The 11560-nt window shown below is 40.7% G+C and overlaps 1 non-coding gene across 1 annotated transcript; it reads left to right on the top strand.

Annotated features, from left to right (window-relative positions):
• Positions 1–9749: 9749 nt before the first annotated feature.
• On the top strand, positions 9750–9821 carry Trnaw-cca. The gene has a single exon. It is a non-coding gene; the product is annotated as a tRNA-Trp (tRNA).
• Positions 9822–11560: the final 1739 nt, after the last annotated feature.

The following is an 11560-nucleotide window of genomic DNA, read 5'->3' as shown; positions in this document are numbered from 1 at the left end:
GGTAAATTACATGCAGTGCTGAGGGTTATACATGAACATTAACATTTAAAAAATTATATTTATATCAGCTCATATAGCTGAGCAATACCAACAATTACAATTTTCATTGTCTTTATTGTATGCAAGATATTTCATTAAGCCTCATTCTTGATAACTTGGCGTGTTTCTAAGATAAAATGATAAGCATTAGATGAAATCGCGCTTGTACATCGACTTGGTGTAACTTTTCACTATGCCTAGTGTTACCCCTGTCCACAACTTTTTTTGTATGACCACTCTTTTCTAATAGGTAGGAATACGTTAACAATGAATCAAAGGCAGTATGAAATGGAAGGCCATGTACACAATGGTGCAGTAGCTAGGTGACTAATATAGCGCATCCTCTGCAAGGTAATTAAACTACTACAGCGTTGGCTATGAAACCACTTTCCCTTAATATGAAGCGAAACTTGCTTTTTTAAAATGTGTTTCCTCTAGCATGTGTGTGCAGGGTGCGAGAAACCTGTTTACTCCTAACCACTCTTTCTCTCTTTGAAAGGCGATAATGTCGCCATTTCGTCAAATTTTCCGTGAAATGTATGCACCGGCATGGAGCCAGAGTTGTAAAATTTAATTTGATTGTAAGGGGACAAAGGATAGGGGGAATACTGAAAACGTGGTGAGGAGTGAATCAATCCTGAGGTGGAATTGAGTAATGGGAGAATGCAACGCCTTATGTTTTAGGAAATAAGAGGTGATTTCCTTTTTTTTATTACCATATAAAACGTATTTTATCATAAAAAAGTTTTCACCTCTAAGAAATTTTACGACTTGTCAAAAAAGAAAGTAATCAGAAAAATTGAAACTTATACTTAAATCTATGCTAACAAAAATGCGTTTCAAGAATTAAATATTAAGAACATTTTTAATCGTAGAATTTCGAACCGAGAAGAGATTATCTAGTTCTTATAATTTATTTACATATTGAGGATGTTCAGCTTCCAAATATTATTCCATGTATTTGCATGTTGCTTATTAGTATTAATTCTGCGACAATCCTGTGCTTATTATGTAGAATGTCGCCTTCTGCGATTATCACTCTCCTTCGTTGACGAGAATTTGATTTTTGTTTTTTGCTCCATATTGACATTGAGTGGGTATCCTCGTTTCTCGAGTGGATCGTGGTCATTATTCATCAAATTTGAACGACTCAGAAAACTTTCGCTGTCAGTAAATATTGGATCTAGGAGTTGGATACGAAAGCACTAAAAACGGAAAGAACTGGTCGTCACATTATTTCTTTAATAATCGAAATGTATTAACCCGGCAGATAATCTTTTCTATTTTTTTCTCAAATATTATATTAAAGTACTTAATTTGTTAATTAATTGACTTTTAAATTTTATTGGATTGACTTTTACAAGTATTCTTCGAGGATGTCACTTGGGGAATGCCGCAAGGTAATATGAGTTTATAACATTTAAAATAACATTCGATTTACCGAGTTTATCACCTAGGATTATGAGTATACATAACTCCCGCTGGACCAAGTGCGTTTTGTCCTTTGTGACGTAATGCTAGTTTAAACATAAACGTATCCAAAAAGATTTCGTTTTCAGAATAGTAATAGTACATATTATATCCTTGCTAACATTTCTTGGTATCTAAAATATATTAATTTCAAATTAGAGAGAGAATTGAGATAAAAATAATGGAATTTTATGCACTGGCAAATTTTGGCGTGGGCTTAGTGTGTGCAGACTGAAAATTTCCAAATGATTTTATTATTTCTAATCAAGTAATTCGTCATAAGAAATAACCTGTAATAGTACTATGGTGATGCTTCCTCGTAAAAAAATTTGCCATGTGACTCCGACCTTCCCTCGAGAGGAATTCGGTGATCATTTCGTCAAATGTGGACGCTACTGCAAGTAGCACCACTGTAAGTGAAGTATTATTTGAAAGTAGGGTACGGAGGCGTAAAAAAAACCGACGACGAAGAAAAGAGGAGAGGGAAAGCACAAAAGAATGGAACGAATTGGAAGGACTTGTGTTGTGTAGGAGGACAGGATGGAAACAAGGGAGTCAAGGCTGTATTTCACTGCGGAATAGGTGGAACACACACTTTCTGGAGGGAACTACGCGTCTCTTTCGGCCGGAAGATCTGCCTCCCGTCGGAGTTGTCGCCAACTCCTCTTCCCCATTGTCCCAGAGAATCCCTTCGGCGTCTCCAATTAGTTTTAGGGCTCTTTGGTGAGGAATGCGTGGAAGGAAGTCGAAGTCGTCTCGGTGCGTGCTGGGGGGAGCGAAGGTGTGGACGGGGTTAAGGCAGGGACTGTTACGGGGACCATAAATTCATTTATGAAAGTGTCGCCAATGACTGACTGCCCGAGATGATAACTTCATCCGATTGGTGCACCCAAAATTTCAAAATTCCCGGCATTTTGGAGACTTCGAAATTCGAGACTTAGTAATCACTTTTAAGTTCTGATAAGTATCGATTTATTAATCCAGCAACATAGCCGTGAAATGACTCTTCAGGGTGGGAGCTTAAACCATATTCATTGAAATAATTTATGATCTTGAAAGGGAACTATTTAACGAAAACTCTGCGATAATAGAAATATTTTAAGCAACTGGTAATATTTTGTTTTTGATAGTAAATTTTAATTCTTTCCTCGTTTTAAAGGAATTTAGCTCTATGCGTTGGGTGATAACTTAGAGCATTCGGTAATGAATTATTGCCCATTACTTAGGACCAACTTAGTCTTGAAGGTAATTCTCTTTCTTTGTGAATGTCCTGTCTATATTACTAGCAAGAAATGTAAGAACTTTCTTGCGATTCAGATACAAGGTGTCGAAATAGCAATACCTTGTACCTTGATCGCATAAAACGATCTCTTTGTTTCCATGGATTGGGTGGTGTCTCATATAAAGAAGGATTTTGATGAATAGAATAATAGCCGTTTCCAGTATGAATTATTAAAAAACAATTGAAATTTTTTCAACTATTAAGGGATAGAATTTTTGATTATGATTCAAATAAGGTGAGAACTTGGAAAACGAATTCCTTACGTCCTATCTCTCGCCTGCTCTTTACTTCCACGGCAATTTCCCCATTCTTACATTTAGCTAAATGTATCTAAAGCGAAGACGTTCAAGTACTTCATCGATTTTCATTACGTAACTACGACGCTCAACTTGGGGTTATCCCCAACACTCTCACTCACTTCCTGGGATTTTGGATATCGATTCAGGTCTGACGCAATTGAGAATAATCAAGGATCGGAATCTTTGGCGCCGTAAAAGGGTTCGCTGCAATTTGTTCCCTGAATCACCTGACTTCTCAGGATTGGGGGGGACCCTGTCTCCTTTTCCCACTTTTCTATTGGTTACCTAACGATTTGATCGTTGGATTATTCTTCCTCATAGGATGATCCTCCAAAATTGTTAGAACGTTAATATCTTTGCTTGGTTTCGCTATTTAGTGGGCCTTCTTCGCTTCTATAGCGTTGAAGTGTTTTTCCCCGTCCCATCCCTTCCGAACCTATCCCTTCCCAGGGGCGTCGACGGGCTCCCATCGCGGCGGCGCCTCTTTCCTTTTCCCTTCCTCTCCTCCCCCTCACCGGGTGATCGGGCGTATAAGCCACTGGCTTGGTTCCCGGCCACGGTGTGTTGTATCCCTGGAGGGTTCCCCTTGAACCCTCAATCTATTTCCCATTGGTTCCGAGACGTTCTTGGAAAGTGTCTGAGGAGACTGTGAGGAGATGACGGCTCCATCGCATAAGAATTGTGGCAAAATCCGCTCCTCCATGTTTTTTTCTTTTTCTTGCCCCCCCCCCCCCCCAGTCCACAACTCTCTCAGTTTTCATTTCCACCATCCCTCTTGCTAGGACACCAAAAGTGTTTTATCCCGTCGGCTCGTGACCAAATGATTCGGTTCGGCCAGTCGTCGGCGAGGACAAACGATCGGAAATGGGACATACACCCACACAATGGAAGTAGTCTTTGCGTCAATAGGGTCTATTGTGGGGTCAACAATTCAATGTAGGTGGCCCCAGGGGAAAGCGGCTCGGACGCTGGTGGTTAAAAGACAAGTCACAGGTCGTGAGAGACGCTGAGCTGCCGGTCAGACTCCTGCTTGGCAGCTTTCCTAACTTGCAAATTCAATCATTATTACAATAATTACAGTATTTTACCGATTAAGGTAGGTTTGCATGGATAATTTAAAAAGTATGATGGCAGTCTGTTCTTCCTTTAAGCACTTCCTCCTTCCATTCACAACAAGGCCTACTCCCTTTCATCCTCTTCCTTCCTCTCCCTCGTTCACTCAACATTCTACCTTCTAACACTGTTTTAAACATCTACTCCCCGCTAAATACCTACTCCATCCATACCTTATTTCTCATCCGTATCTCATTTAGAAGCCCTCTCCCTTCTCCCGCCATGTCCAGCACTTCGTTATTCCTCCTCCTTTCCGTACTTTCCGCTGCTGTGTCATTAACAATTTTGGGAAACCCGGGTTCGGATCCCGGCTAAGTCAAATATTTTTTTCATGGCGAACTTCATCCTTTGGTGTATTTAACAATTTTGATGCTATTGACAGCACTATCAACTTCGAGAAAATCCTCATCTAGCCTCCTCTATTTCGAGTCTCTCGTCTGTAAATCTTGGTGAAATTCCAATTACGGTGAGGTTTATGTTTGGGTTCAGTTTTTTGCCGTTAATGTAATTATGTTATAGAAAAGAACTTTATTTTTGCCTCCTATTCTGCACACATTTTATCCTTACGAATTTTCTGTATAACCGATATTTTGCCCACTGTCAGAGCAAAATTGCTTATATTGTTATAATTAGCTAGATTAAACATTCAAGCGCCTTACTGGACCTATTCCCATCGTCTGATCGGATCGACCCGGGTAGCAAAAATCTTCTCTTTCGCCAGAGCACCGAATAAAACCTATGTGCTTCAAGAATTTCGACTTTTACTTTATTTGGACGCTCTAATCTCTCGTGTTGCTCAAGTGTCCAAACATTTGCAGAGCTAATGTTCGCATTTCCAATTGGTCAACCAGTGTAACCGTCTGTCACTTATTAAACTGGCTGCATCATTATATTAACTCTTGGAATGGGGATGATTTCTCCAAAGATTGGGCTTTAATTGCTCCGCAAAGCATTCGGCAGTCATCCCATTAATGACTGCAGCTTCATCACTATCTTTCTCTCGCCATCTGAAAGCCGTTGGGATTCATGAACTGTAAACGACCCCAGTCATTCGGAGCCTTAAACCTAATTTGTTGCCTTCGCATTAGCGACTTGCTGGTCTTAAGTTGCTCGCCGTACAGTGGTGAGAACTATGGGGACATTTTGATTCCTAACGGTATTATTTCGTATTATGGCGCTTCGCATTTAAATCTTATGGCTGTCTACGGCTAATACGACTTCCAACTACACATTATCTTATCTCATCGTCCCATTGCTTGGCAAAAACATACTTTGTTTGGACGTTTTGGGACGTTTTTCTTTCCCTCATGCATTTTTTGTTCTTGAACTTTTTCTCCTGCCACCTCTTAGATGAGGACAAATTTGACACGGCGCCATAGTATATAATCCTTCCTATGTTCCGTCTTTTAAGTTCATATCAGTTATTTAACAACTCAACACCTTTCATCCTCTTTGCAGTTTCAAGGTTTTGGAGATTCGCGATCCACTACTTAAAAAGTCATTAGTTGCTATATTCCTCCATCCAAGGGAATTTCACATTTATCCTATCAATTAAAAACATTTCATTCATTTCATCATATTATGGCGATAACATGAATATCTCTGTATAAGTATTCATCTGAGTATCCATCAGTATCATGAGCACATTTTAGCTAGCAAGCCTTATTATCCTCTTTGTTGATGCCTAAGCTCCCGGCCCTTCCTTTCCGCTTGAAACTATACTTAGGGCGTTAGGCTGTGTTTGGTCACGTCTCCTAAGAAATGCCCGACACTAACATTTCATTTAACCCTTCGGCTCTCCGCTGTGCAGGTCAGTGGCCCCTCCACTCCGACCGACCATAATGGCATCCTTCTGCTCCTGCCGGGCGCACATGCACGATGCCTTCCGTCGACCAAGTTCCCTCGTGGAGCCATTCCACGACCCCTTCTCAACTCATCCATACTTCACCCTCCCTCCCCCTCTCACATGCGTCCAATGAATTTTGTCATCCTCCACTTCCCTTCCGTGCCTAGAACGTGCCTGTTTTCTCGCGACCTCTTCCTTCACATGTTCTGACGCCCTAGAGCGCGGTCATGAAGTTCGTTCTGCAAGCATATATTTTCAGGCTCTACGCCGGGTTGATACATCCACATTGTTTCTAGCAATGACTCGTCTCTTTCACTCAAGAAGATTAAGGACTGACTTGCATATTTGATTTTGATGAGAATGTCATTCGAAAGCGTTTGTGTTGGTATTTATAATAATAAAAATAATAATGATAATAATATCGTCTTTATTACAAGCGAATTAGAACTAGATAGTCCTGCCCTACAATACTTGTTTGACAATCACATACATCCAAGCCCTGGATGATGGTAAATCCTCCCCAGCAGGATTCGAACCCCCGACCATTAGTTGGCAGACGGGGACATTAACCCCAACGCCACGGAGGCCGACATGGAGGGCCCCACCCAGTGTAAAACTCGCGTAACGTTCACTGCCACCCGCATAATCAGTTTTCAAAAACTTTAAACACATTGCAAGGCCAAGTGAGCATTTGTGCCCTAGCATTTGTTTTCTCGGCGGATGTACTGATGATGTTTCATGTATTGCGTCCAGTTGGTCCGTCGAGGAGAAACTGCCGACTGGACACGCTCGGAAGATCAAAACTGATGACTTAAAGATTTCATCCGCCGGTTTCTCGATTCCTCGCACGCTGATCACCCACATTTTTCTCTTCTCCCCCGCTTTCCATTCGACCCCCGACTTCCTTGAAAACGAACGACCTTCTCACTCCTCACTCGCACACTCACAAACCGTTCTTTTGTGCTTTCTCCCAATCCTCCCGTCCGCGAGATTTTGCCCGAATCACGACTCTTTCATGGAAGGGGTCCTCGACATATATGGCACGCAGGGCACGTGCGATGTTTTGAGAAAGAAGAGAAGGCTCCTGTTTTTTTTGTTTCCAAAGCCGCCTCCGCGACCGTATCGCACTCTCAATACATTCTCCATAGGTTTTTGATTCTTTCCTTCGATTCTTCAGACTCTTTTGCGGGAGTGCGGGATGAGATACACAAGCTTGCTTTGAAGAAGATGGTTTGGGGGGGATAGATGAAAGTCACGGCCTTTCTTTTCCAAGAATTCCAGAAATCGCTTCTAGAATCAATCCGGAAGAGTAGCGCGCCTCTTTTTGACCGATAGGCCTCTCAAGATAAATACGCGAAGGAATTCGGGACTTCGCGATCAAGTGGCAGTGAAAAATTATTCACTCATTTCAGACATATTGCCAAGTCTTTTAAAGAAAGAGAGCTGTAAACATATTCGTAGTTATTATTGGTACTGGTAGTTAACCCATGAACACATGTTTATACACATGGGATACAAATAGGCATTACTTATCCCACCCGTCTGTCTCCAAGCAGTGCTTACTTCCGGCAATTTTCCCTCTCAGGGAAAATAGTGTTATGTAATTAGGCGTCGTGAAGTGAGAAAGTTTATGATGAAGACAAAATTGCAATTAATAAGTGTTTCTCCTCATTCAAGACAGTTTTAAAAAAAGTGAATGGTTAAAGTAAATTTGGTACGATTGGTCTTGATTTTCGAGTACCGTATATTTCAAAAAAGTTTTGAAAAAAATTTAAATTTGGTAAAACATGATTTCTCATTATAAGTCGTACTACAAGTTGAAAAAAGTCGGAAGTTTTGTGGGGCCTTACCTTTGAAAATCATGTTTGGATTATATGTGTGGTTAGCCGGTAGCAAAATATTTATTTCGTGGGAAGATGAGCGGTATATTAAAAGAAACTTTCAATAAGGATATAAGTGTACTACGTTTGATAGTTGAGTTAAAAACCCCGACGTGGCATTCCGGTGCAAAAATATTCAGAAATTAAGAACTGCCATTTACGGAACATTCTAATATCACGGCCTTCTGCATCCGCTCCCATTCAGACTCTTAATGCTCTCGGTATCCAACTTATTTCTTCTAATGAATATAATTTCGTACGCTGATGATGGTGGAATATTTTCTATGGAAAAAATTGGAAATGAAAAGAATTTCTTCTGCATTACCGGTCGACCATGCCGGCCTCGGTGGCGGCGGGGTAACGTTCTCGCCTGCCAAACAAGAGGTCGCGGGTTCGAGTCCCGCCTGGGTAGGTTATCCCGATCCAGGGCATGGTCGTTTGTGTACGTTTAATTGTTACATTTGTTGAACATCCCGGTGTAAAATGGCCAATACGAGCTGTATCCGGTGGTTTGAGAGTAAAATAGGAAATAAAATAAAATAATGGATAATAAATTTCAATCGATGAAAGAACGAACTCTCATAAATTCTTATAACAAATTGGAACTTAGTAATAATTAAGTCAATGCTATAATTACTTTCAAAGAAAATTAGACTAAACTAAACTTACATACATTTAAAAAAGCAGAGGTAATATTTATTTATTCCTGTCATCATCAATGGCCTTTTACGTCGGGGTTTTTAACTCAACTATCAAACGTACACTTACATCCTTATTGAAAGTTTCTTTTAATATCCCGTGACTTACCACTCATCTTGTCAGGAATAGGTTAAATTCTTCTCTAGAATAATGTTCTCCGTGGCGCAACTCCATCCGTTAAGACAGAAGTCAACGATCTTTCGGATTTGGGCGGAGGAGAATAGTAGCAAGGGGATGAGGAGAAGGGGTTTGGGGTGTCTTTTTAAGGCGCGGCTGGAGAGAAACGCAGTGAGGAGGAGGAGGAGGGCGAAAGACGAGTAGGGACTACGAAAATTAATGTTGGAGGCGCAAGGAGCCCGCCGGTGGTTCGATGAACGGCCGTGGAAATGTGTGTACATAATGTCGCATCATCGTATGACGATGTGCCCTCATGAATTATTATTGCCTTGTTTCCAAGTTGAACGTTGTTTCCAAGTTAAACGCTTGATAGGAATAAACATGCCAGGTAGGTATAAGTTGGAGTTTACTTGGCATAATACCTTATGATTGGTTAGCAATAACACTTGAAAAAGTTCATGTGAAACAACTTTTTTTTAGCTTTGCGGTAGAAAATAAAAAGCGAAAACATGTAACCGTTTCGCCAAAATTACTAGAGATCGACAAGTTATTAAATTAGTTCGAGAATGGACATTATTCCCATTAAAAAAATTTTAAATCGGAATTTATTTCCTCACAAAAAAAGCCGTGGAGTCAGCCTACTCACTATCATTAGTTGTAAATCCCTCGGAAAACAACGGAACATGCCACGAAAGCTTCCCCATTTTTTCAGTCCTTCCATATATTACGTGGATATTACCCGAAAAACGAAAGGTTATGTTGTCGGTGCATTATAAACTCCAAGTTATGTCAAATTTCGATAACATAGCCAGAAATCCTTTTTGCACCCATCATCTCCTTCCAGGTTCTTTCCGATTGGGTCGATCCACATGCCACGCTACGGACACTCGCGTGACTAATAGAGGTGCTTCAACATACCTACGCTATTTACCAAAGAAATACCCTTATTTTAATAATTATACGTGGGAGAAGGAGTATGCATTAAATCTACGAATTCAATAAGTGACTCCGTGGCGCAACGGTAGCGCGTCTGACTCCAGATCAGAAGGTTGCGTGTTCAAATCACGTCGGGGTCATAATTTTTTTCTGTGTTAGAGTGGTGCTGTTGGTTATTCATTAATAAAATTTTATATATCTGGCCATTTTAGGGTTTGTTTATTGCGGTATATTGTCGTGATGCTTCTGTGTACTCGATTACAGGGATATGATGGTATTACGCCTTCAGGAATTTATATAGGATGAAGTAATTTAAAATGCATATTTGGGTTAAAAAAATAGAAAACTATAGCAATGAGATTTAAAAACTATGACAGTTAAATTTAAAATACAATTAATAAAAATTAGAATTATTAATATGGATCAGAAATCTTGTTATTTTTATAACGTCGATTGACAGAAATAATTGACTCTTTCGGGAAAATTTTGTCAAGTAAACGCTCATTGAGTGAATTAATTAATTAAAGAAGAGTTAATTGAGCTATATTGATCCCATTGTGGATCAGGCATGTGCTGTACAAAACAATACCTCTATTTGGCTGGAGGGGAAATGAATTGGAGATGGTATATAGGTAGAATTTAGGAATTTAGTGGCTAGTACTGGCTGCGTATATACGTGATGCTTGTGTCTGGCTCGGTGCCTGTGTTTGCGGCCTTCGCTCGGTCTGACGAGTTGCCGCGAGTGTCGGGTGAGTGTCCCGAAGAGGGAGAGGCGATTGGCCCCGCCGAAAAAAATAAACAGCGGAAGCGAGAAAGGGAAGAGGGAGGAGATGAAGATATCGAGAGGAAGCGGGCGATGTCTCCCCCCGATTGCGGGACCTCGGTCGTCTCGCTAATGTCAAATGAAGGGGGCGCGAATCATTTCGATGGGAAGGGGGCCGGCGGAGGGGTGCAAAGGCGGAAAAAAATGGTAGGGTGGGGACTTTAACATGCTTACATTTCTCCAGAGTTGAGGTACTCCGTTTCTCTACATCTATATACTACCCCGCCGACCGCCTAAAAAGGCGTGTAGCAGGGGGTGTTAGGGAAACAGCCGTTTAATATGAAAAGCAAATGCTCGAACAAAATCACGACTAGCATTTATTAAATTACTTTATAGTTCGGTCAGAAAATGATCCTCATATGTATACTTTCGGCAAAATATCTCTCTTAATTTATCGTTTCTATGAGACTTGGAAATTTAGTGAGGATCTAATGTGATATAACATTTTAGGTTTTCCCTGCGTATAGATTGAAGAAAAATTTCTCGGGAATCCCACCGGGTGTGGTACTGGGTTAATTCTTCCAACGTTTCAATGGCTAAGTCCGTACCGTAACGTTAGTACCGTAAGAAGTACCATTACAAGTGAACCCCTGAAGACGATGGCAGACTTGGCCATTGAAATGTTGGGAGAATTAACCCAGTACCACACCCGGTGGGAATCCCGAGAAATTTTTCTTCAATCTAATATGATGCTCTCCGTGTCCCTTTAAAAGATATCTATTCTCAATTGCTCAAGCAATCGAAGCCCAGCGCGCAGCCTTCGAGTCTCTAGCGGCTCCCAGCCTAATTTGCTTAACATCTATGTAAGGCTTTTTAGACGCCCGTAGCTGTTTGTGACGACATGGTAGGTGGTATGAAGGTAGGTCATGGAAGGTGTATGGAGCTAAAGTCAAGTCCTTACACTAAATGAACTCATGCTTCGATTAAATTTTTTGTTGAGTTTAGAAGATTCATAAAGCTTTTATTATTATTAAAGTATTCTACCGATTAAGGTAGGTCTCTAAGAAGGATTTTGGGAGCCTCCCTTTCCATTAAGCACTTCCCTATTCAATTCAA

This window comes from Ischnura elegans, chromosome 3, assembly GCF_921293095.1.
Source record: "Ischnura elegans chromosome 3, ioIscEleg1.1, whole genome shotgun sequence".
In the NCBI taxonomy this organism is placed as follows: domain Eukaryota; kingdom Metazoa; phylum Arthropoda; class Insecta; order Odonata; family Coenagrionidae; genus Ischnura; species Ischnura elegans.
Note: the sequence above shows the minus strand (reverse complement) of the source record. Positions and strands in the feature narration are given on the sequence as shown.